The sequence below is a fragment of the Macaca nemestrina genome, chromosome 3, assembly GCF_043159975.1.
Source record: "Macaca nemestrina isolate mMacNem1 chromosome 3, mMacNem.hap1, whole genome shotgun sequence".
Classification (NCBI taxonomy): domain Eukaryota; kingdom Metazoa; phylum Chordata; class Mammalia; order Primates; family Cercopithecidae; genus Macaca; species Macaca nemestrina.
The window spans coordinates 90,512,047-90,538,208 of record NC_092127.1 but is presented as its reverse complement, the minus strand read 5'-3'; the positions used below and the strand labels follow the sequence as shown (position 1 = coordinate 90,538,208).

General features: G+C 42.4%; 1 protein-coding gene across 2 annotated transcripts in view; it reads right to left on the bottom strand.

Annotated features, from left to right (window-relative positions):
• Window positions 1-26,162, bottom strand: part of LOC105486395 (tetraspanin 5) — a 181,532-nt gene that overhangs the window by 123,779 nt on the left and 31,591 nt on the right. The window lies entirely within an intron of this gene.

Below are 26,162 nucleotides of genomic sequence, written 5' to 3'. Positions count from 1 at the left end.
CAAAGGCACTTTGCTTTACAGCATTCTCAATCCTAGGAACAAATACAGACATCCTTTGCTGAGGAACATTTCCCCATCATATCACTGATATCACATGTGTTCATGATGTTGCTAAAGGACATTTACCCTGGGCCTTTTATAAAAGATCAGATTTCTCAAGTATAAAAGCAATTTTGCTATCAAAACAAGTATGTTGTCAATACATTTTGAGGCTAGGTTGGCCAGCTCAAACTAGGGCATGGAAGAAAAACAAAATTAGTGCCTTGGATACACCAATGCCACTGCGGTGTTTGTCTTCTGCTATCTCAATTCATGTGAATAAAGTTACCCAGAGAGCTTACCCATCAGGCAGGAACTGGACAGAACAGTTCTGGCCTATGCAACCGTCTTAGAGTGTTAGTGGAACACACTCTTTCAAGTGGATCAGAACTGTCTCAATTAAACAATATAAAGTGAACGTACCATAAGAGTCCAATTTAATGCAATGGTTGATCTTGCTGCGGGTTACAGATGCTCATCTCCTTCACAATGGAAAATACAATTGATGTCCACTTCAGCACCTCAGCATTTCTTATCTTACTCTCTGGCTACTTACTGTGAAGCTTGAAACCAGCTCCAGTCATCACAGAACAGAAAAGCCACAAGACCCCTCTAATCACTTCCAAGTTATGCAGGCTCTAAGGCAGCCCAATCCTAATGCGCACTTGAGAAACAATTACTTTCTTGAATTTCTGGAATTACTTTGGTCATTTTCAACGACCGCTCTATTGGACTGCCATTTCCTTTTCCCTGTTTGATGCTTACTGAACCTTTGGAGCTGTATGAAAATAGGCTGAACTAGCATGAAAAAAAAAAAAAGAATATCAGTCATTTCAATCACGCAGCACTGCACTGAGGTCTTGGCACTCTGTGATCTCGTAGTACTGCGGCACCCGGTAAACTCATTACCATCACTCTGGGAAATGAAGGCAAAACTCAGTTCATATAACTTTCCCCATCACCAATCATCCAGGCTTCAAATATGTTCTATTCTTTATACCAAACCCCTAAAAAGGGGGTGGTTATTCTAGTCAATTCCTGGGCTTCGTGAAGACTTCTTTCCACAAAAATGAATGCTTTGTAATGCTAAGCAGATTCTTACACTGAAAACTGTTCTAACATCTCGTCACCAAAATGACAGAGCCACTGCATCCTTGACACGGTGCCGTTCTGAAACTGAGTTGTTGAGATGAATCAGCAATGAACTGTCTTATAAAACAGCTAACATGACATGATATGTATTAATGGGAACAAGGCATGCAAGGACTATAAAGTAATCTCTTTACCATTATCTAGGCAGTAGTGGGATTTATACTTGAATACTATATTTAGTCTGAGGTTTCAATTTTTAAGATGTATGAACAAACTAGAATAAGCCCAGGGGGCTTACATTTAGAGAAATAACTGTTCCTGAAGTGGGGAAGAAAATTTTACAACTACAACTACCTTCATACCTCAAAAAGAGGGAGAGAGAAGAGAGAATATTTACTGAGCACGTACTACAGTCTTGGTACTCCTTACGTGACTATTTAATCTCTAATACAACCCTGAAGAGCAGGTCTCATGCCATTCTTCAGATGCGAAAACCAAGGCTCAGAGGTATTACGCGGCTTGCTCTGGGACACTCAGCTGAGATTCTTCAACCCTTTTCTCCCGCTCAGACTTCACTCTTCCAACAGCCAACTGCTACCACGTGCTATGACTCAGTAGATCCAAAACTGAATTCACTCCCCATTCATCTACATTTTAAATTATACAAGAAATTAAATGTAAAATAAATATTTAAGTATTTACACGAAAGCAGTTTGTGAAGGTTTAAAAAACAATAATGGTAAGTCATTGCTTATGTGTTATCTCTTTTCTTTTCTTTTTTTTTGTTGTCATTGTTGAAACAAAGAACTATTTTCAGAAAGTCTGGTGACCTACTGACATATCAAAAACCGTAAGGTTTGAAAGAGTCAAATATTTTAATCCAAACTTGAAGCAGTAACTGGATTATCAGCATATCAGAAAAAATGGGCCAATTATCAACCAACAACTTGGCTAAGGGTGCACTGTGGGGGCACTAATCAGCTCACTGAGCATAATATCGCATCACCCTTCCAAAGTTGGTGCCAGAACTGTTTGGTGGACAAAGTAACCAACACACAACTGGTCAGCTGAGAAGAGCAGAAAAATACCTCTGCCCTGCCCTACCTCCTAATTCAGCAGGTCACATTCTTTGGGTGACCTCCTGCATGAATCACTTGAGTCTCCGACCCAAAGAATGTCCCAAAGATGACAAGCATACTATTTTTAAGAAAAATACTCTATAGGATACTGAAGTTCATTTATAAGACTAATTTAAAATACCCAGTTTATACAGCCTTTTAAATAGCTCAGCCCCAAACTGTCAGTCCCTCAGAATACTTCATCCCTGTGAATAATCACACAGGAGGAACTAATTTTTAATGGCTTCTAAACAGTCTAAAAATTAAGATGTACATGTGGCTATTTAAAATTCACCCATTTATAGTTAATGTGTTTTTGATGCTATATCTTAGCTGCCCATTCAGCATTGCTCAAAAAAATCATGAACCACTGTGAAATAAACACCTCCTTGTAGCTCCTCTCTGCTGTGTGAACTTCACGGAGTTGTCCCCACACAACCCTGCCTCTGGAATCCAGCTTGTCCTGGTTACCTGAGGTGGGACTCATGTTGACACCACCATTTGCTTTCTCTGTCTATGGCATCTGTATGCACACGGCACACTTCTCTCAAAGGGACACTGAACACATGTTTCTGCACAGCAGTCACAGCTGCTCTGGGCAATCAAGACCATCTAAAATTATGCACATCACAAGAGCCTACGTTTTAAATCAGACCACCCTAAACAAACTCCAATCGAGTGAAAATCTACCTAACCATTTTCATGTGATGCAGTCACAGAGCAAAAGAAGCTTGATTTTATTTCTGCAGATTACCTTTATCTTTGAAGCCGTCTTTGCTACATAAGGCAACTCATCAAGTTCAATTCTAGTCTTAACCCATTCTGAAAGGTTTGCCCTTGGATCTGTACTTTTCAAAAGAAAACAGGACAAACACAAAACACTCAGACCATAAAGATGTCCAAAGCATTCTTAGGTTCACCTCATAAGCTGCTCCAGGAAGGTTAAGGAAACATCTTTCCACAGTACATGTTATTTCTGGATAAAACTATAATGATATACAGGTAGATAATTCTCAAACATAAACTATGTAAGTGTCCAAATATTTGACTTCCCCTCATCCTCCACCCTACATCAAACACCATTATTAAGAAAACATACTTTGAAGTATTGATGTATTAGGATACTTGTTTATAGTTTTCCAAAACAACAAAAAGCTATTATTAGCAATAGCTTAAGTGAGACAGCGTATGCAATTATCGAACATATATGAAAGGCAATGAGGAATTAAATGCAGAGGTTTTTTAAATTCCTGAATTTTTGTGACTCTTTCTGAAGAAAAGGAGCAGAAAAGAAAGCTCTGCAGTTTGGTAAAGAAACGTCATTTGGTTCTATAAAGGCTTTACTGTGATTCTCACTCCAACTTTTAAAATATGTTTTCATCTTTAGGGGGCATTTATGAGTAATCACAAACTAAATTATGTGCAAGAAGGTGAAAGAAAGAGTACTTCCTAAAGGGGCGAGGTGCAGACGGATGGCTGCAAAGGGCCTCCTCAGCTCAACTCCCCCATGGCGGGGCGGGGGGTGGGGGACGGGGCGGGGAGGGGAGGGCGAGCGGGCAGTCGGGGTACCTGCCATCCCAGCAGACATTCTGGTCAGCATCCTCCATTTCCATAGCAAAAAACCATCACTGCGTTTGTTAAGTTGTCATTTCCTGAAGGAAAGCACCTGTCACCCTCCTCATTTGCCCTGCTCTGGGCAGTTCCACAGAGTGTAATCTTGCACTGCGATTCCCGGCAGCTAAGATAACTGAGTTTTCAGAAAACCAGGGGAGAGAGTTCATCAAAGAACCACACATCCGGAGATGGGTATTCCACACAACTAGTTTTGTGGAAGTGGAAAGCAGTCACAAGAGAGGCATTTCTGTAGGTTTGGGGAAAGTGTTGAGGAATGTGACACACGATAAAGTCTTAGACGTGAACCCCAGAAAGAGTGTCTCACCTAACAAAAGAATTTGCTTTCTTTAAGTAGAAATTCTAACACCCACTGTGTTTCTCCTTTTAATTTGGTTTCCAGGAAGCTCATTATAAATGTAATGCTCAAATAATCTCAGTAGCCTAAGTTATTTGGCATGATTGCCCCCTTCCTCCATATAGTTTTTGTGATTTATTTGTATTTTATCAGTCCTATTGCCTACATATACATTTTGTTACAACCTTCCTTACATGCTTTTTGCCCGTATTTAGAGTACAGTTGGGGAAAAAAAAGAAACAATCTGTGATGCCTTAAATGATTTTTTTTTTGAGACAGAGTCTCACTCTTATCACCCAGGCTGGAGTGCAAAGGCGTGATCTCAGCTCACTGCAACCTCCGCCTTCCAGGTTCAAGCGATTCTCCTGCCTCAGCCTCCTGAGTAGCTGGGATTACAAGTGCCCGCCACCACACCCAGCTAATTTTTGTATTTTTAGTAGAGACAGGGTTTCACCATGTTGGCCAGGCTGGTCTCGAACTCCTGACCTCAAGTGATCCGCCTGCCTTGGGCTCCCAAAGTGCTGGGATTACAGGTGTGAGCCACTGCGCCAGGCCATGAAATTTATATATACTATACCTATTCATAAGATGGTATTTCTTCCTGAAGATTTCTCAAAAAATAAGTTTAATGTTGGAACCCTATTCGTTACAGCATAACACGCTAGACATAAGCTGCGGGAGTGTGAATGAACAAAGTATCTATTTGAATTCACAGGATTCTAGACTACATTAGGCAGCCATTGCCGTTCCCTATGACAGATAAAGATACTTATGATAGGAATTCTTCACTTCCTTTTTTTAGTCACTGGGATCCTTTAGGACTCTGCTTTTTAAAAGCCATGAAACTTCTTCCCCAGAAAAGGATGTGTACTCTCACACAACGTTTGACGTATATTTTCCGGGCATTCACAGATCCCTGGCCCCATCTAGGTTCCTTCTTGCTACAGAAATGGCAGGTAAAATAAGTCTCCTCTGGAGTCAACCACATGGAGTCCCTTCTGAGCCCAGCACAGGGAGCTACAGGTTCCTAACCCCCTTGTCTCTCCCCAGTCAATCACCACGGAGAGGAACAGTCTTCTGTGACAATCCCAACCCTGGGAGGTGGCAGTGGAAGAACGAGGCCCAGGTCTCCTGATCCCAACGAGGATGCTGATGATTTTCATCCTCTCCACTGTTCAGAGGCAGCATGCTTCTCTCCAGGAAAAAGAAAAAAAAAAAAAAAATCCACAACATGTTGCCACCGTTAGGGGGGAAACAGATTATGCAAATGCAGTGCTGTGTTTTTAACTACTATAAACCTCACTGTGCCTTCTTCATCAGTCTCTCTCCTCGACGGTTCTCTCTGACTTGAAGTTGAGGACTTTTCCCACTAAGTCCACAACCTTCTACTCACCCTCAGAGAGATGTTAGTTTCTTCTTTTCCCCACCACACCCTCTAAATTCTTTTCTGTCACTCGCCCGGGGGGGAAAAAAAAAAAAAAAACCTGCAGTTACTAACGCATGGCACTTATTTCTGCTTACTGAGCAAGGCATCTCTTATCATAAAAACCAAACTTTACCTCTCACTGCCTTGCACAAGACTTACTTACATTTAGAGGGTTTTAGGTAGCAAGTCAGGATTAGACTAAGAAACCACAGTGGTCTAGAGGGTAATAACAGGAATGGAAGCAAAAAAAAACGAAAAGAAAAAACCCAACAGCTACCACCACTAGACTAAGATTTTGAATCCCAACTGTAACATTGAAATTCAACTAAAAAACCTTAAAAATACATACACCCTGCTGCCCAAGCCCCATGCCTGACTATTTAGGTCAGATTTGCTGGGTGTGAGCTCTGGGTGTTGGAGTTTTTAAAGCTCCCGCGTTACTCTGTTGTGCAGCCACAGTGGGGCACACCCAACCCCGACCACTGGCTAGGGGAGAGGGCCAGGGTACTGCTGGGAACGCTGGAGGGAAAACCAGAGGGCATCGCTGCTTGTCCCTTTTTGCTGGTCCTCCTGGGTAGACATGATCACCCAAGTCAGGTGTGTACAGGCAGCCTATTCTCTGAAAAACAGTGGCAACAGCCAGCAGCCCCTGTAACACAGCACGCAAGAGCGGGGCAGTGAAGGAAGCTCCCCGTGAGCACTGCCCCAAATCCAGTCTCCATCCTCTCGTGTCCAGGTGCACGTCTACTCTGCTCAGGCTTTCCTTTGCAACGTATTGAAGGGCAACGTCTCTAGGCGCTTGATTACTCTCATCACCACCACCTCTCAGTTCAGGGGTAACGTCCCAAACTCCCCTTCCCTGGGTGGTCAAGGCATTATCTGTCCCTTACCTACGGAGGCAAGAAGACCCCAACCCCAGAAAGGCAGGTCTGGGAGAGACCAGGGGAGGCAGGGCTGAGCCTGAGGGACAGTGAGTTGAAGAATTCTGAGCAGAAGGGGAGGACAAAGGTAAGTCAGAGGCTGCCTGACTGATTTCTCTGGCTTCATGAGCACCATGCCTTGCCTCTTTCAAGCAGGAGGGCTCCTCATTTAACACAAACAGGCTAATATAATTCGCGGAGGCATTAGCCCAGCTGCGGTACAGGAGACGCCCCGGGCCTACACAGCCCTCTCCCCCTCTGAGCTCGTCTTAGTCCACTCTGGGTCACCGGGACCGAATACCACAGACTGGGCAAGCTGTAAAGAAATCAACTCATTTCTCACAGTTGTGAAGGCCGGGAAGCCCAATCCTGAGGAGCTGGCATTTGCAAAGGGCCTTCTTGTTGCATCATCCCATAGTGAAAGGCAAAAGAGGAGAGGCAGCAAGAGATCGAACCCAGCCTCAAGCCCTTTTATAATCAGCACTAATCCCCTCATGAGGGGGAGCCCTGACGACCTAAATACCTCCCACTAGGTTCCACCTCCCATCACAGTTGCACTGGGGAGTAAGTTTCCAACATGTGCTCTTTGGGGGACACATTCAAACCATAGGAGAGCTCCATTCAGTTGCTACCAGTAGGAAAAATCTTTCTTTAACAACTTAATGACAGGTAAATCAACTCCAACTTCCTTCCTATTTGAGGTTCAAAATTATCTACATAAGTAGGCCCTTCATGGTGAGCAGGGCTGGCCCTGGCCATCTTACAGGTACCTTCAATTACTACCCCACACAGCACTCAGGCGAAGAGCTGGCGCTCAGCACGTATCTGTCAAGTGAATGAACGGGTTCCAAGAAGCATATTCAAGCGTATGTACAAAGAGCGGCCTATTCATTGAGGGCTACAGTAGGAATATAAAATGCTCTGCGGTGGCCCTTCATTATACATCTCTGTTAGCTAACAACTCACTTAGGGCCGCTAACCCACCCTAATGCTGTTCAGGGAGGAACAAGGACTAATGTGGTAGGCAGTACCTTGGCATCTTCCCCCATGCTCTTTTTAGTACTAAACTCCCCCAGTTCTAGTCAGGCATGTGATTCCCCCTACCCTGCTCCCCAGGTATAGACCATATTTCCTAGGCTCCCTGGGAACTAGGTTTGTTCCTCTGACTATACCGTGATGTGATATGACTCGACGTGATGTGTCCAACTTCGAGGTCACTCTCTTAAAGACATAGCCACTTGCACCACTGGCTGAGACATGGTGACAAATGGAGCCATCTGGACAGCCAGGCATGGAGGAAGGCAGAGGAATTCCCCCAACCCTGACTTCTTACCTCTGGACTATGATCTGAGGACTCACTGTACTACTCAGGGATGCCCCTGTCACAGGAGAGATTAGTCCACACCCTAACATATTCCAGAAGGAATATGAGAACCTGTTTTCCAACCCTGAAACAAGCCTCTCATTTGTCTAGGGCAAGTGAGTTAGCATCCCCCTTGCACAGTTTCCTCCTTTATAAACTGGAGATGAAAGCACCCGGTCAATTTTATTAATACTAAGAATCAACTATTAAAGCACAAATGCATTGAAATGTGATGTGAGGCAGCCTCTGTGAATGAAACTATATCCCAGGCAGCACACACTGGTGGGAAGTACTGCCCCAGAAGGAAACCTGCCCTACAGGAATATTACTATTCTTGACAAGAAGCTGAAATGTGAGCTCAGCATAGCATTATTCTAAAATAATGAAAACATGCCAGATGCTTACCAACATGAATTGTACACACTGATTGCACAAATATGTCCATTAAAACTAATAACACACCAGGGGAGAAAATAGGCTGCCTCGTCTGTGAAGTGGACCAATCATGGTTTCAGTTGTGCTTTACCAGGTAAGAACAGGGCCTTCCCAGGCAAGAACGTGGGACCCAGGAGTCACTGAGGTTTGTCCCAGGCAGGGCTATCACCAGCCCTTTTGGCACCTCTGAAGGAAGGAGTCGAGAAACGGGCCTGGTGATTTGCTTGCATAAAAAACAGAAAAGCACACCCTCGTCCTCCAGACTGACCCAGCTCCATCCCCTGGGCTGGGCTGTGGAGGGTGAAGAGGGGGCTGCATTTCAGTGGATTCCACCCTCACTTGCCCTTCAGCCAGGAGCCCTTGTGTAGGGAACCACCTCACAACTGCATGCAGGGCCTGGTCCCAAATTTACAATGCACGTGGCATTATTATCAATAATGTAGTTAGAACTAATGTTTCCTAGGAATCCTAATTCTACAGAGACACTGTCACCTGTCAGTAAATCTGCCAGAATTCCCTCACTGGACACTGAGGTATATTTTATTCCAAAGAATAACTAAGTGAACGCTCTTTCCCATCTCTCTTCCATCTGAAGAGAGGAGAAGCAGGAGGAAGAGGAGGGGGAGGAGGATGGGGAGGGGAAGGGAGGAGTGGGGAAGAGGAGGAGGAGGAAGAAGAAAGCAAGTTCCAAGAAATACAAAAGGGTTGTAGGTGAATGAAGGCTTACAGCCCAGTCCTACAAGCAGCAGACAGGGTGAAAAGGCTGGAAGACAACAGCCAAACATCAAGGGATTTGCAAGAACAATGATATACCCTTCAATTAAATTCTTTTGCTTAAACTAATCTTTCAGTTCTTGTCGTGTTCTCAAATGAAATCCATTTACAACTCCCAACGCAAAGCCATCAGACACCCTAGAATTTGCTTAGCAGACCTAAACAGTGGCACTGCTGTAACTGGCAAGGACCCCTTTTCTTTTAAAGGGACATTTTGGCAAGTCATTTCACAACCATGACACTAAGGAGCACAGAATAGACACAGCAGGCCACCTGCCATCTCTGCTAGGAGCACCACCCTCTCCCACTCCCTGCGGGGCTCCCCCGCTTCCCCATCTCTGGCCACAAGTCCCAATCATCTCAGCTCTTCAAACCCACCAAGCCCTTCCCACATCAGGCCTCCCCTGCTCTGTCCCCTCAGCCTGAAATGCTCCTCCCTCCCCTCACAGGGATAACCTCTCCACCCCTGAGTTTTCAGCTGCAGTCTCACTTCCTCAGAGCAGCCTTCCCGTCCATCAGAACTCCATTCTTCCTGCCAGTCTCTTGCCCCGTGTTTTATTTTTTCTCCATAGCACTTATCACAATTCACAATTATGGTTTTTTCCCCTGCAGTGTTTATCATCTGGCTTCCTCACAGACGTACACACCAAGAAGTCAAAAATCATTTCTGTCCTCTTCACTATTTTAGACAGGTGCCCAGGCCCAGAACTGGAGATTAAGTCACATACACACCTGAGCTGAGGTCAAAATCTCTTTTTTTTTTTTTTTAATTCCACAGGTGATTCAGATGCACAATGCCCTTTTGAGATGAGTACTAACTTGACATTTTCCTAGCAAATTAATATACTGAAATACCAAGTAAATCACTCCCTATGAAAGAAAAAATTTACAGTAATGCTACAATTTCTGATAAGCACAATCTCTTCATGAAGCAGCAGGCTTACAAATGTTGCCTCTGCTCTCTCTTACGGTATTTCCAGATATGTTTACTAGACCATAAATTATTGTAATAAAACCTACCCAGGATATTATGGTTTCAACAAGCACACAGAAAAGGTATTTTACAAATGAACAAGAATCCATATATACTAAGCTAGTTTAGTAGTTGCAACCATTTTATCCATAATCCTGTGCTCTCTAATTATGCAAATATGGCCTCTGCAAAACAACAAGGTCCAAAATCCCTTCCCTTACAATGCAGCAGGGTCCCAGACTGCTTACTTCAATGAGTGTTCATATGCCAACCTTGCCCCATAAAATTTTCTAGTCCCTACTGTAAACATCAAAGTATCTGACAAACAACCAAAAAAAAACAAAAAAAAAAAAACAAAAAAAAGGTGACTGATGCAATCCAGTCCTAAGCTACCCCTCAGTGGTGGTTACAGCATAAATTATTACAGGTTGATATTGAGGGTGGGGAAGAGAGATGCTGGTTGATGGATTTTAAAATGCACGGTCGCTGTTACTACTAAATACCAGTTTTCCATTTCAAAGATTCCCCGCCAAAATGACTCACACTGTATTTTCACATTGCTTTCCAATTTTATCCCTCCCTAAGTACAACCAATTATCACTTCCTTCCTTTATCTAGTTGGCTAAATGGCCCCTTGCATCACTTTATCCTCTCCTTATTTCTGGAACTCTTTTTCTACCAGAGCCCTTCACTCTGAAATTTTTCCAAACCACCACCAACTGCCTAAACAATGATTTCATTTTCAAGAAAGTAGTTTAGCAGTGGCTTGATATCTCAAAGCACAAATGAGTTTTACAGTCTTCAGAGTTTTCAAAAGTCATTTGGTGTTATTCATCTGCAGTTTGTAAGTGTAGATGCAGAAAACGGAAAAGAACTGCCTAAGACTGTGGCGTCTCATGTCTAAATCAAGAATTCTGCCTGGGGCCTTACTCTTTAGTCCCATAAGTCAGACTCCCAGGCTCCCCCTCTTCAATTCAGTCATCAGCCTGCCACACCCACAGCACTTTCTGAGAGAAATGGACCCAGGCTGTTCTACATATGGGGGACAAAGGTTTCCACACCTTGTGAAACCCTAGGCCCAGCCAACTGGACCCAAAGTGAACACGTAACCCAGAACAGCCAATGCAAACCCAGCTTAGCAGGGCCCTCCAAGAGGTCAAGAGGGGCTTGAGCCACTCTTGTTTCTTAAAGTTCCCAATAATGTTAGAAATGAGAAAATGACAAAACATTTTAATGCCTATATTGAACAAATTAACATTTCTACCATCCAAACACTTATAACTAATTATGCTCTTCATAAGGCAGTTACAAGATTTATAAAACGTATTAATTCATAGTGCACTGCTGGCAGAATGTCTATTAATAAGAAACATATTTAAATCTGGATGATGAATGCCATCTTCTTTCAATCTTGCCAGTTTGTCTCTGTGACTAAATGTACAAGTTCATGTGGAAACAACATGAAGGAATAAATCTGAGGTCCTTCATGAATGTGAGGCCCAAGCTAAAGACCATCACAGCCAACAGCTGCCACCATCCTCCCTGATATATACACTATGCCCTGTTGGCCAACAACATCGGGTAACATATTTAATTCAAACGTCTACTTCAACAGAGATGATGGCAATTAGCTAGGCCCATCACAGTCACCGTAGCAGAAATTTCAAGGAGGAAAGAGTCACCAACCCGCCAGCATTGCCTTCGATCTGGAACCACCTGACAGCCCATACCTGTGTGGTCCAGCCATGAGCCACAGTTCATATCCTCAGATATTCTCAAGATTCTCATCTGCCTTGCCACATGTAACCTGCTATGAAAACCCCCGCTACAGAGTTTTTGTGCCTTGGGACCAAGACAGCCTAATGCCACAACCTTCCTACAACTGGAGAGGCTGCCCCTGTGCAAAATTCACACAAGCCTGGAAACCTCAGGGACAATGACGATACAGTACTTTTCCCTCTCTCTTAGCAAACTGTTCCCACCTTTATGGTTGTCATCGCCCCTTCTTTCCAATCATTTTGCTCTCAATCCCTCAGCTTATCGTCACTAAAAATGTCCCATGTTTGACTATCGTTATTTCTGGATCCTCAAATGCAGAGATTTCCGAACAATGCTTTTAGGGAAAAGAAAAAACCTGGCATTAAACACACACGTTGATGGCCAGGTGCATGGTGGCCCATGCCTGTAATTCTAGCGCTTTGGGAGGCCAAGGCAGGCAGATCACTTGAGGTCAGGAGTTCGAGACCAGCCTGGCCAACATAGCGAAACCCCATCTCTACTAAAAATACCAAAATTAGCAGGGCGTAGTAATGTACACCTGTAATCCCAGCTACTCAGGAGGTTGAGGCAGAATTGCTTGAACCCAGGGAGCGGAGGCTACAGTAAGCTGAGATCGCACCACTGCACTCCAGCCTTGGCAACAGAGCAAGACTCCGTCTCAATGTGTGTGTGTGTGTGTGTGTGTGTGTGTGTGTGTGTATTGATTGTTAGACTCATCGGAATTCCAGTCATGTTTAGTTAATGCCTTAGAATGAACCAAAGAAGGTAAGTGTGTCACACTTACAATGAGGGGGAACAGGTGGAATTAAAGGAGAAATGGCCAAATCTGGATGGCAACAAAGTTCTGCAAAATGTCAGGGCACACAGCAACCACAGCAAGAAAAGAAGCAGAACAAATGAAATCAAAAGGAAATGACGAAGATGCTAAGATTCAACTGCCAGTGCACACACCACCCCAGAGAGTGTTTCCAATTTCCCAGGGCTCTGCAGAAGAATCTTATCCAAGCACCAGGTGGTTCTGCAAGGCCCTTCCTTCTGTTTGCCCTTTTCCCTCACTATGGTTTCTCAGTCCCACATTAGCTCAACCCACTTGGCCCTGGCTTCCCTTGCATTCCCCGAAATCCACATCACTCCTCAGAACCATACCTCTGCTTCCCTCTTGGAGATTAAAACCTCAGAGAAAAGGAATTGTGGGGGCAGAGATAAGAGGTGACCTCTTATGAAGAAAACTTCTGGGGCTTCAGCCCGCCTCTGAGAAACAACCCATGTTTACACAGACCACGATGAAAAGGAAACCCACGGCTCCTGGAGTTTGTGCTATCTTGAAATAATGCTTTGAAACATGGGTGATGGCATTTCAGCATCGAACAGGTCAAGGGGAAGTTAAAGTGAAATCTTTACCTAGTGTCACTCTGACAAGAGCTGTTTAAAAACAAAACAAAACAAAACCAGCCCAAGAGGCGCTGGATGTCAAGATGAACAAGGCAGAGCCTACACTCTCAAGGGGAGCATAGCGCACAGCTTCAGACTCACCCTGAAACATTTTTGGGCCTCAATCTCCTCCTCTTAGTATGAACGGCCTCTAGTGCCACTGTAATAATATGTTTCTATAATTCGACACCACGCTTTTCGTACTTTACCTCTCAAACAACAGTTGCAACCAGTATTTGTTCCAACAACAAATGGGACAAGATCATTTACAAGAGGGAGGGAAAATATGGGTCCTTCTCTCCATAAAATAACGACACACTCTAATTCCCAAATTCTTGAATACTAGATATTGAGAAGTTCCATCTAATTTTTTTTTTTTTTTTTTTTTTTGAAACAGAGTCTTGTTCTGCAGCCTCAACCTCCTGGGCTCAAGCCATCTTCCCACCTCGACCTCCCGAGTGGCTGGGACTACAAGTGTGCGCCATCATGCCTGGCTAATTCTTCTTATTTTTTGTAGAGACTGGGTTTCACCATGTTGCCCAGTTTAGTCTTGAACTCCTAAGCTCAAGTAATCCACCTGCCTTGGCCTCCCAAAATACTGGGATTAGAGTTCACATATATCTTTAAGAAAGAATTTATGAACAAAAGAAAGGGTGTAAGTTTCGCTTACACAGAAGTAAAATTTGGGGGACTCACTATTCAAAAAAAAAACAAATACCAAAATACATGTATACCTAAAAATTATTTAATCAGATTTGGACATCAGAGATCATCTCACATCTATGGTATCATCTAGTCTGGCCTCTTCATTTTATACAGAACGAAAGCTAGGCACAAAGAGATTAAGTAATTCGTCCAAGGACACCCAGCTAGTAAGAGGCAGGACAAACAGCAGAACCTAGCCAAGAATGATTTAATCATTCCAAAAAGGTATCAGAGGATGTTAGCAAAGTCTGGGATAAGCTCCTAGTCTTTGGAGGCTAATGTCAAAGAGGACAGCCAAGGCCTCCCACAAAGCACGGCTTACTGCTCTATACAAGCCAGAACTCAGGCTGATCAGTGTAGGATACATGTATCTTTGGCTCCCACATTCATGCATTTCCATCATGCCAAAGGTGGCACAAGTCCTGCAAGGCACAGTAGCTGTGACACCCCTTCTAAAATAGGCCAGCAGCTCCAAAGTGGTCACAGCCTTCTCAGATTGCAGGCCCCGTTTCCCACCTCACTGTTGTTATTGTACCACACAAAATCACCTCACCAAACCATAGGAAGCCAAAGCTAGTGGTGCCAGCCCACCAGCTGAGCAGCAGCAGCTGCCCCAAAGACATCACCCCAGGACCTCACTTCCTGTTCTGGCACTCAAGCCTGTATCCATGCCAATTCAGGGTCTGGCCCATCATTTTCAAAGCTAGAGCTGGACAGGCCCCAGATATCCAAGAAACCATCTGTTCTAGAATTCTCCCTCCTCCAACTTCACTTCACAACAGGCCATGGCATCTGCCACTGTCCTTGGTCTTCTGAACAGAGGGTGTGGAGCTCTTGTACACAACCTTGGAGAGGACCCAGCTCATTCTGAACCTGTCCGGAAAGGGAAGAACCACTGTTTTAAATCAAACATCCTGAAACAAACAGGTCCATGCATTCTATCTGGCAACTTTAACCACCACAGATGTTAGAAAAATGTAGAAAAGTGCATTCAACTTTCCAAAGTCCGAGAATTCTGAACCATTTCTCCTTTACAATTTATATTTATTCTTTAATAAATGCTTTTCAAAAAAAAAGTCACCAATATAAAACAAAGACAAGGTAGGAATAATCACACTATTAATGTACTAATACCTCAGACCTAAAGCACTGTGAACTTACTTTCCAATTAAGAGCAAAACCAGAAAAAAATCAAGCATTCTTTGAAAGCCATTCAAGTATTACTATATACAAATTCTAAGTAAACCCCTAGCAATTACATTTGTATAATACCAGTCGTAATAACTAATATTGATTGAGCTTCGCTATGTGGCAAACTGTACTAGGCTCTTTGTATGTATGATTCACTAAATTCTTCTAACACCTCTGTTATTACCCCCTCCTTTTTTTAAGCAAAGGAGGCCTATGGAGGATAACTAACTTGCTTAAGGTCATATCAATAAACGGTGTCAGGGTCAAGGTTCAAACCTAGGTCCACGGGACTCCAAAGCCAGTGTTTTTCATATTATACCACACTGCCTTGAGGTCTGCAGTGTGTAGGAGCAAAAACTAAAACCGCATTTTAATTTAGTGAGCAGCATCACCTTCCATTTTAAGAGGTTCTGTGTAACTGACTACCCTGAAAATTTACAGGCAAAGATGGGGAAATTGGCCCTCATCTAACAAGTCTATAGCATAGCTATAAAGCAGCTGTGCAGAAGCCAGGGGGGACAAGTGAATCGTGTGCTTGGCAAGGCTATACGTGCCTCTGCCTCAGACTTGAAATTTTTTTAAAAAAATGGGGAGCCAAGGAGACGGGAGAGATAATCTTTTTCTAAATTCTAGAGGGAGTATTAAATAAACATGATCAGCTCCATAAAGCTCTGATAAAGTCAGTCGTTAAAAATAAGAAACAGTATCTCCTACTACCTCCCATTCTTCACCCAACAAGTATAAAAATCCATGAGCACACACGCAAACTCTATTAGTATTAGCCTATTTAAACCTTAATTTTTAATTCTGCTTATTCTCTTTTGGGAAGTTCATTCAGGAAACATTTGGCTTTGCTTATACTTCTGTTGCTGTACTTTATTGCATTGGGTGGCAGCTCTCAGACATCTTGTGCAGTATCAATAATCACAAGGCAGCCTCAGATTTACTGCTAAACTGAGATCATGAGCATGAAACAATAAACCTACAGGCCATTGGGCATATTTGCTGTTGATCATGCTTGGATCAGCTGCACAAGCTTGCGATGTTTATGTATAAGCAAATGGCTTTCCTTGATGCTCTATCTTTTCTAATTCTTCCCAGTCAACTTTCACTTCAAAGTCTTACAAACCATCTATGAGCCAGCTACTGTGCTAGCTGCTGGCAATACTGTAGTGAGCAAAATAAACTTACTGCCTATTTAAAAAGGCAGAAGTCAATCAAATAATGATGCAAAGGAGTGAGTAATTAGAAAAGGGCACCGTGAAGGAACACAGATTGACGAGTGTCCATCTGTTCAGGCTGCTATAATAAAAACACTATAAACTATGTAACTTACAAACAACAGAAATGTATTTCTCACAGTTCTGGAGGCGGGGAGGTCCAAAATCAAGGCTCCAGGAGACTGAGGGTCTGGTGAGGGTCATCTCTGCTTTTCAGATGGCACCCTCTCACTGCGTCCTCACATGTTGGAAGGGGCAAACAAGCTTCCTCAGCCTCGGTTATAAAGGCACTAATCCAATTTCACCCTTAAGATCTAATCACCTCCTAAAAGCCTCATATTATTGCATTGAATACTAGGTTTCAACACATGAATTCCGGGAGACACAAACATTCAGACGTAGCATGGAGAACTTGGGCAGTTTTAAAACATGGCTGCAAATTCTGAAACTCCTCCTGCTGAGAGGTGAGGTCTATGTCCCCTAACTCATGAATATAGGCAGCCTTATGACAGCTTCAACCAACAGAACATGTTGGAAATGATGCTATGTAACTTCAACGCTAGGTCATAAGAGGCCACGCAGCTTCTTTAGCTCACTCTTGGAGCCCTGAACTTCCCTGTGAGAAGCCCGACCACCCGGAGGCCACCCAGCTGTGAGGAAGTCTAAGCCACATGAAGGAACCACAGTAGGAGCCATGGTCAACAGTCCCGGCTGAGGCTGGTCTTGGAATCATCCCAGTCCAGACACCAGGCATACACGCCTGAGGAAGCTCCCTTATGATTCCGGCCTCCAGCTGTTCACATTTTCCCGTCATGGAGCACAGACAAGCCTTCTTCACTAGGCCGTCTCTATTCCTGACCTGCCGAGTCCACGAGCGTAACAGAGTGGTTGCTGTTTAACACCACGGTGTTTAGGAGTGCTTTGTCACACAGCAGTCGACAACGAGAACAAAAGTGCTGCATATAACAGAGGCTGCCTTGTGCCGGGAAGTCACGCGAGCACTCTCCATGAAAGTAGCATTAGGGCTGCGATCTGAAGGGTGAAAAGACCTCCATCAATAGAAAAGAGGGAGAAGCAGGCTGTAGGCACAGGCCCTGCAATCAGAGGGAGTGTGGCTGGCACAGAAAAAGCAGCACAGAGGGAGGGGAGAGTAAAAAGGCTGACAAGGTAGGCAGGGGTCAGACCACATTGGGTGCTTTGCTGGTCTGATGCTTGACAGCACTTAGAAGTCCCTGGAGGGGTTGTCTATATTTTTTTTTTATTGAAAATTCATATAACATAAAAGTCACTATTCTGGGTTGAACTGCATATCCCCAAAATTCATATGTTGAAGTCATTACCAGCACCTCAAAATGTGACTTTATTTGGAAATAGAGTCATTGCAGGTATACTTAACTAAGAGATCGTTCAGGGCAGATCCTAATCCAGTATGACTGTGTCCTTATAAAAAGATGAAATTTGGACCACATACACACACACACACACACACACACACACACATACACACAGGGAGACCACCATGTGAAAATGAAGACAGAGGTCAGGTGACAGGTTTATACACCACAGAATGCCAAAGATGGCCAGCAAACCACTATAAGCTAGGCGAGAGCCACGGAGCTGGTTCTCCCTGCAACCCTCAACCCTCAGCAGGAACCAACCCTGTGACACCCTCATCTCAGAGCTGCAGTCTCTAGAGCTGGGAGGCAACACATTTCTGTAGTTTATGCCACCCAGTTTGCAGAACTTCGTTACAACAACCCTAGGGAACCAATATGCCACTTTTTAATTTAATTTAATTTTATTTTGAGACAGAGTCTCACTCTGTCTCCCAGGCTGGAATGCAGTGGCGTGATCTCCACTTACTGCAAGCTCCGCCTCCCAGGTTCACGCCATTCTCCTGCCTCAGCCTCCCGTGTAGCTGGGACTACAGGCGCCTGCCACCACGCCCAGCTAATTTTATTATTTTTAGTAGAGATGGGGTTTCACCATGTTCACCAGGATGGTCTTGATCTCCTGACCTCGTGATCCACACGCCTCGGCCTCCCAAAGTGCTGGGATTACAGGCGTGAGCCACTGCACCCGGCCAGATGTCACCATTTTAAAGTGCACAGTTCAGTGGCTTTTAGTACCTTCATAATATAGTGCAGCCAGCACTACTGTCTGATTGTAGAACTTCTTCATATCCCAAAAGGAAACCTCATTTCCACCCCCCGCAGCCCCCAGCAACCATTAATCTTTCCGTCCCTATGAATTTGCCTATTCTGGGTGTTTCATATAAACAGAATCATACAATATGTGGCCTTTTGTGTACGGCTTGTCATTTAGCATAATGTTTTCCTTGTTCATCCATGTTGTAGCATGTATCATTACTTCATTCCTTTCTATTCCATTGTATGGGTACACCACAATTTGTTTACCTGTTCATCAGGGACAATTATCTGAGCTGTTTTACTTTGGGGCTATTATGAGTAATGTTGCTATTGAACATTATGCACACTTTCGTTTTTTGAGACAGAGTCTCACTCTGTTGCCCAGGCTGGAATGCAGTGGCACGATCTTGGCTCACTGCAACCTCTGCCTCCTGGGTTCAAATGATTCTCATGCCTCAGTCTCCCAAGTAGCTGGGATTGCAGGCGCCCACTCCTACGCCTGGCTAATTTCTGTATTTTTCGTAGAGACGGGGGTTTCGCCATGTTGCCCAGGCTGGTCTCGAACTGCTGGCCTTAAGTGATCCACCCGCCTTAGATCCCCAAAGTGCTGAGATTACAGGCATAAGCCACTATATCCAGCCTCATGCACACATTTTATTTGAACATCTGTTTTCAATTCTTTCGGAAATGTGTATCTAGGAGTAAAACTGATGAGTCATATGGTAATTCTTTAACTTTTTTGGGGGTCCACCAAAACATTTTCCACAGTGGTTGCGCCATTTGCATTCCCATCAGCAATGTCTGAGGGTTCTCTGGAGGGCTTCAAGCAAATGAGGTAAAGAGTTGTGGTTAGAAAAAAAGTCATAGAAACCAGCATTCATGAGAGAACATGAGTTCAGTTTTGAACCGATGGGTCTGACATGACTTTTACAACATTCAAGTGGGCATGTCAGGTAGGACAGTCAGTCTGAGGCTTAAAAATGAGGTCAGTCAGCTCTAGAGTTAAACTTTGAGACTCAGCAGGTCATGGGCATGGAAGAGATTCCATGAGAGAAAGAGCAAAGTATAGAAAAGAGGGGCTTCTGAACTTTTAGGAGCTCTGAAAATGAGTGGTGGGACAGAAGAAAATGTGTCTGCAGGAAGGAGTGTGATAAGCAGAATTTAACAAAATTATAAAATTGGTGGACTAAGAGGAAGGAGACTGAGCAAAGACAAAAGAGATTCATCACTCTGTAATAAGAAACAGATCTGTAAACGGTCTAAATCGTGACATTTTAACAGAAAAGGATAAGCACCATTTTACTTCTTTCTACATTTTTTCTTTTGAAAATTCCTTTCCTTTTTTAGGGGAGAGGAGGGTAGTACCGGTGGAAAGGAAAGGTTTTAATTCCTTTAGTTGTATGTGTAAGAGGTTAAACTACTTGACCTGTTATCAGAACTGGTGAATAAATGCTTTTCAGACTGGACATCAAACCTATCTAACTTAAAATAGACCTCCCCCAAGGGAACTGCATGGAAAGAATCTGGTTATGTACTTAAATTTCTATTGTTTCATCAAAGCATCTGAAAGCTGGAGAAGACAGTTGGACACCACTTCAAAGTATCACTAAGAAATCAACAATGATTAAAGCAGGAGAATCATAATTCCTCCACACACCCTCCCCGCTGACAAGAAGGTATTTAATTACAGAGTCCAATCAAAAGATGAGAATCCTATGAATAAACCTGTAATAATATCCTGTCCCACTTCAAAATTATAGCTTAAATTATTTTGTTCCTCAAAAGCCATAGTCCAGACATTATAAAACTCTCTTTACATATCAGTCATGAGTGTAGCTAATCCTTTCAAGTGTACAATGCAAATAATTAAATTTTAACTTTGTAATCATGAGAACAAAGGACTCTTGGGATTAAATAAACATTGCCTTTAGAAGAGTACAGGAAACAGTTTTAGCTCAGGCCCATGGCCTTTTTGGGATACAACCCATCCCTTATTCCTTTGGTGGCTTTCAACATTAATACAAAATTAGGAAATTTAAAATTCACTGTAATTCATTACAGTGAGTTACTTTATTTGAAAATAACACATGCGGGTGAGGGGAGGAGGGAGGGACAGCATTAGGAGATACACCTAATGTAAATGACGAGTTAATGGGTGCAGCACACCAACATGGCACATATATACATATGTAACAAACCTGCACATTGCACACATGTACCCTAGAACTTAAAGTATTATAATGACAATAATAAAAAGAAAACAACACATGCATACATGCATATATACAATTCCATGTTCCCTCTGTATTCACATACTTTGAAAAGTTCACTTTTACCCACTGACAGAAGAGGTGTCCTCCCAGAGCAAGTTTGGAAATTAGTTATCTAAGGTAAGCCTATGTCAGGTGGAAATACCATTGATATTAGGGCTCTATAAATACCTTCTTTTGCTTTATATGAAACTATGAAATTGGTTCTAATTACATTATCAAGTTGAATCATATTGAAAAAAGTAATAAAATCATTGCATTAGTCACAATCAGCCACATTTGCTGGTATTCGTGCCTGGTATTTGACATATATGTTATTCCAAAGCCTTACAAAAACCCGAACAGAAGATATTACTGTCCCTGTTTTACAGACAAAAGTTCAGGGGCAGAAGATCCAAATCTTATCTCTAGAAACACAGAATCGAAATATAAACCTTTAAAAAAAAAAAAAAAAAAAAAAACACCACAATGCTAGGACTGCCTCTACCACACTATGCCTTCATAGAACTGTTATGAGAGCTTTTAGAACATAATTGCCAGGTATAGACGTAAGTGCAGCGTAATGATGAGGAGATAAAGTGAAGAATGAAAGATAATTGTTTCCCAGAGGAAAAAAAAATACTTATTAACATAAGTAACATTTCATTACTAAGAGCTCCATAAGAAGTTATTTGATTTAATCTAGGTTGGGTTCTTCTGTGTTTTTTTGTTTGTTTGTTTTGTAGAGGAGGTATAAAATTTTAGATACAGGAGTGATACTCATGTTGTAAAAGTAAGAGCAAATGTTTTACAAAACACTGCTTCCCCACAGTACATGAGAAAAAGTCTTCTCAATCAATATCCCTGTTCCTAGTTCAGAGAATCGGTGTGACAATAGTACTTGGAGAACTATAAGAGCAGTAACTTACATTAATTAGTAATTAATGGTGTAGAGCCACAAACATTAACTTATTCATTAATTCTCAACATACTTCCCTGAAGCAAGTCTAAGCATTCCTCTTTGATAGAGGGAAAGAAAGTCAATGTTACGTAAGTGATGGCAGCCTACTTCCAGAAAGTGATCATAAACACACAGGACTAATGCCACACTTAAGACTTTAGATACCTCCTATACAGAGAGGCATTCGTGAACATATTTTCAGACACAACCAATCCCAAAAAACAATCATTAAAAATTTGCAGGATTCCAGAAGGCAAATTATGATTCGAAAGCACTGAAACATAATAATGATAATAACAATAATAATAGGAGAGGGAGGAGGAGAAAAAGCTAATAACTGTTAAGTGCTTATAATACACCAGACAACTTTGTTAGTGCCTTATGGGCAGTAGCTATTTATGCCTAGTGTTCCATTATTGGAACACTAAGCATGTGAGAGTTATATATATCTTTCTGCTACAGGTTGTTGCCAAGGTCTGATTGCAAAAATTCAAAAAATTGCAACCTCAGGCATAAATGGGTTAACTCTCAATCCTTACAATGAGCTTGTGAAGCAGGTATTATTTCCCGCCTATGAGGAAATGAAGGTGATGTGAGTTGCCCAGTCACACTGATAGTTTCGAGCACTTTGGTTCCAAAGCCCATGAAACTGACCAAGACATTACCTAGTTAATCAAAGTAAGACTTGTTTTCATGTTCAACTCAAGATTACTCATGCAAGATTGAAGTTACTTCACCAAGGAGAAAAAACAAAAATCTGTTAATGTTTTGCCCTTTACATATTTCCAGGGCCAGAGGGCCAAACCCCTTCCTTCCTGTGAACCTCTGGTGCAATGAAATGTCAAGCCAGATCTGGTCCACTCTAAAATACGACTCACTTGCTATTACTATCTTTAATGGCTTCATCCAACCTACTCCCTGAAACCAATTTCCTCTTGAATACATTCAATAGCTTCTTTATGAATGAACCCTATTAGTAGCATTTATTCATTCCTTCTGAAAACCACATGTTTAAAAGCAAGAAAATAGAATGTCAGAGTATTAAGTTTATTTCATCAAATACACATCTTCTCTCGGGAAAAAAAAATCACTTTGACTATTAGATCCTTCTGTGCCAGGTAAGTTTTTAAGAGAAAATTTATACTACCACATATTTTTAAGTTGAGTACTATGTTTATAAGAAATAAAGCAATGAGTGGAAACACTTCATAACTAAGTATCTCTAAAGGATTTTCCATAAACCAATTATTCACTCATTCCTCACTTGTTAATATATTTATCAACATCAATATGTGGTTCAAGCACCATCCACATGAGAATCACCTGGGGCTGGCTGTTGACAATACAGGTGAGACCTCATGACTGCTGGTTTCCCAGTGAAGAAATCTGCATCACTCACAAACAGCCCAGGTACATCTTATGTATTCTAAAGGTTGAAGACCACTGAGTCCCCTTTATGTGCTAATAGGACAAACAGATACACAAACGGCTTATAACCTCCCGTAATTGGTCTTAAATTGGTCTCTCTGCTTCTACCCTTGACCCCATCCCTACATACCCGCTGATTCTGTATACAACAAGGGGATGTTTAAGGCATAAGTCAGATCATGTAACTTCTCTGCTCAAAATTCCCCAAGTGTTTCTCATCTCCCTCAATGGCAATAAGCCTAGAATAATCTCCCTGCTCTGCCTTTCTGACTCATTTCCTACCACTCTCCTCTCCCCTCCTGCTTGGCTCCAGCCACCAGGCTGCCTCCTCCTCACCCGTGGCCCACCTGGTGCAGCAGAGCCTTTGCCCCTACAGGCTCCCTCTGCCGGGACCGCTTTCCTGCAGCTAGCCACACAGCCTGTTCCTTCCCTTCCTTGGGTTTCCTGCTCCACAATCACTAGTGTGGGAGGCCTTCCCTGGCCACTATCAAGAACCCACCCATCCCTTTTCCTGCCTGATTTGATCCTCTTTAGCATTTATCACTATCTAATGTACTTGCTGTTTACTTATTTTCTTGTTGGTTATCTGTTACCCTCCACTAAAATGTAAGCTTCATGAGAGCAGGGATATTTTCTTTTTAATCTGCTTTGTTCTTAAATGTATCCCATTTGGTACATAATAGACATCAAAAAGTATTTACTGGCTAAAAGGATGAATGAATATCATCAATGCTCCAAAAAAGGGTACTTGATTAATAAGACCTTTAAGAGAGAGCAACCAGCTTGGGGTAGGGGGCAGGGCGTCTAGCTGTCCTTACGGCAGGTAACACTCGTGGGGTTTTCAAGGAAGGATAGAGAGCATCTTCTAAGAAAAGGAAGAACATTCTACACATCAGCTGGCCTGTAATTAAAAATGTCGGTGTCATGAAAGATGAGGGAAGAATGAAGAACGCTTCTAGACTGAAGGAGACTAGAAAGACAGGACAGTTGGGTATGAGTGATCCTGAACCAGATCCTTTGGCTATAAAGGACATTACTGGGATAACTGGAGAAATCTGAAGGGATTTTATCAGTGAAGGTTTATAGGAGTTCTTATTTTAGTATTTTTGCCATTTTCTTATAAGTCTGAAGTTGTTTCAAAAAAAAAAAAACACACAAAAGGAACCAGAGTAACACGAGTAAATGCAATGCATCAAATGATCTGTGAATAAAATGCCCACTGAACAAAACAGGGAAAAACAAAAACTATTTCTTCCAAATGTTCCTATTCCCCTTACTCCCCCATTCCTCCATGAAAAACTTTGGGCCTGTATCATCTTGGCTTAGAGTCAGTCAAATATGGTCATTCTTCTTTAAGCATAAACGCAAATAAACCCCCTGGATTTCAGTGGGAACACAGCATGCAGCAGAACATTTGTCTGTATAAACTCTGTAGTAAATGACCTCTCTCTTCTCCCTCCAGAGTAGAAGCTTGATCTCCATGAATTGCTGTAACTCAAAACATACTTTTTACACAAAAATAATGACGGGGTTGAAAATAGAAAAAGTAAATCTTTGGACTGGACTGCTGTTGTGAGCCAAAGAGAATGATTAAATATAAAACAAGGGGGAAAAAAGCAACAGCACTAGGTTATAAAAGAACAGATTGACATAGATTTTTTGAAACTGGAAGTTACAGGCAACATGCCTAGAATTTAGATACCAGTATTAAGGACTGAACACTCATCCAAGCATCTACAGCTCCCCTGACAGGTCAAATTCCATTACAACAAACACCAGTGCAATAATAATCTGAGTGATCCAAAGCATTCCTGGTTAATGACCTCCTTAACTCAAGCAGTATGCAATACCTAACACCATTCCCCATTTTAAACACAAAAGTACAAACATAAATGCAGCAAGTGATTGTTTACTGAACAAAAGAACTCATCAGAAGGCTCCATAATAAGGTATAAGGCTTTTTTCTTCCAATATCTAGACTAGTGTTTGTGGGGCCATTTTTTAAATACGGAAAAAAAAATTAACTTACATGCAACTTTTGAAGGACATGTCTAGATACAGTGGACCCAAAATGTTAACAGCAACTGAAAGCAAGCACAAGTTCAACATGACAACAGGAGCATCTATAGATTGACTCATGTACCTCCCAAGTCCCCTACTTTCCTCTGTAATGTGGGGTACACCACATTGCCTGATATTGGTTTAATTTGAATTTTCTTCCAAATTATTAAAGTCAACAGATTCTCATTTTTTTAAATATGAAGTTCCAGCCTCTCCTGGAAAATGGTTAAATCTGGCAACACAGGTACAGATCCCTGGGTCAACCATCAGCTCATGGAAACCAGCTCCCTAAGAGGCACACTCCCCATCACTCCCTATTGCATTCCCAGCATGCTTAATGGCTTGTTTTCTGCCTGGTCCTTCTAAGCATAGGAATCTGCAACACCAGCTTTTAAAACAACTAAAACAAACAAACAAAAATTACTACTCAACTTGTTAATATATCAAAACTGAGCTGTATCATACATCATCCTATGATACATTGTCCATTGCAGAGAGAAGGCATGCTAAGATAATATTATGGATAAATTACTTTAAGATTTCTCTAAATGACATTCTCACAAGCATCCCTGGCAAAAGGCAACATTTATTTTTTTTTAATTTATTTATTATTATTATACTTTAAGTTGTAGGGTACATGTGCATAACGTGCAGGTTTGTTACATATGTATACTTGTGCCATGTTGGTGTGCTGCACCCATCAACTCGTCATTTACATCAGGTATAACTCCCAGTGCAATCCCTCCCCCCTCCCCCCTCCCCATGATAGGCCCCGGTGTGTGATGTTCCCCTTCCTGAGTCCAAGTGATCTCATTGTTCAGTTCCCACCTATGAGTGAGAACATGCGGTGTTTGGTTTTCTGTTCTTGTGATAGCTTG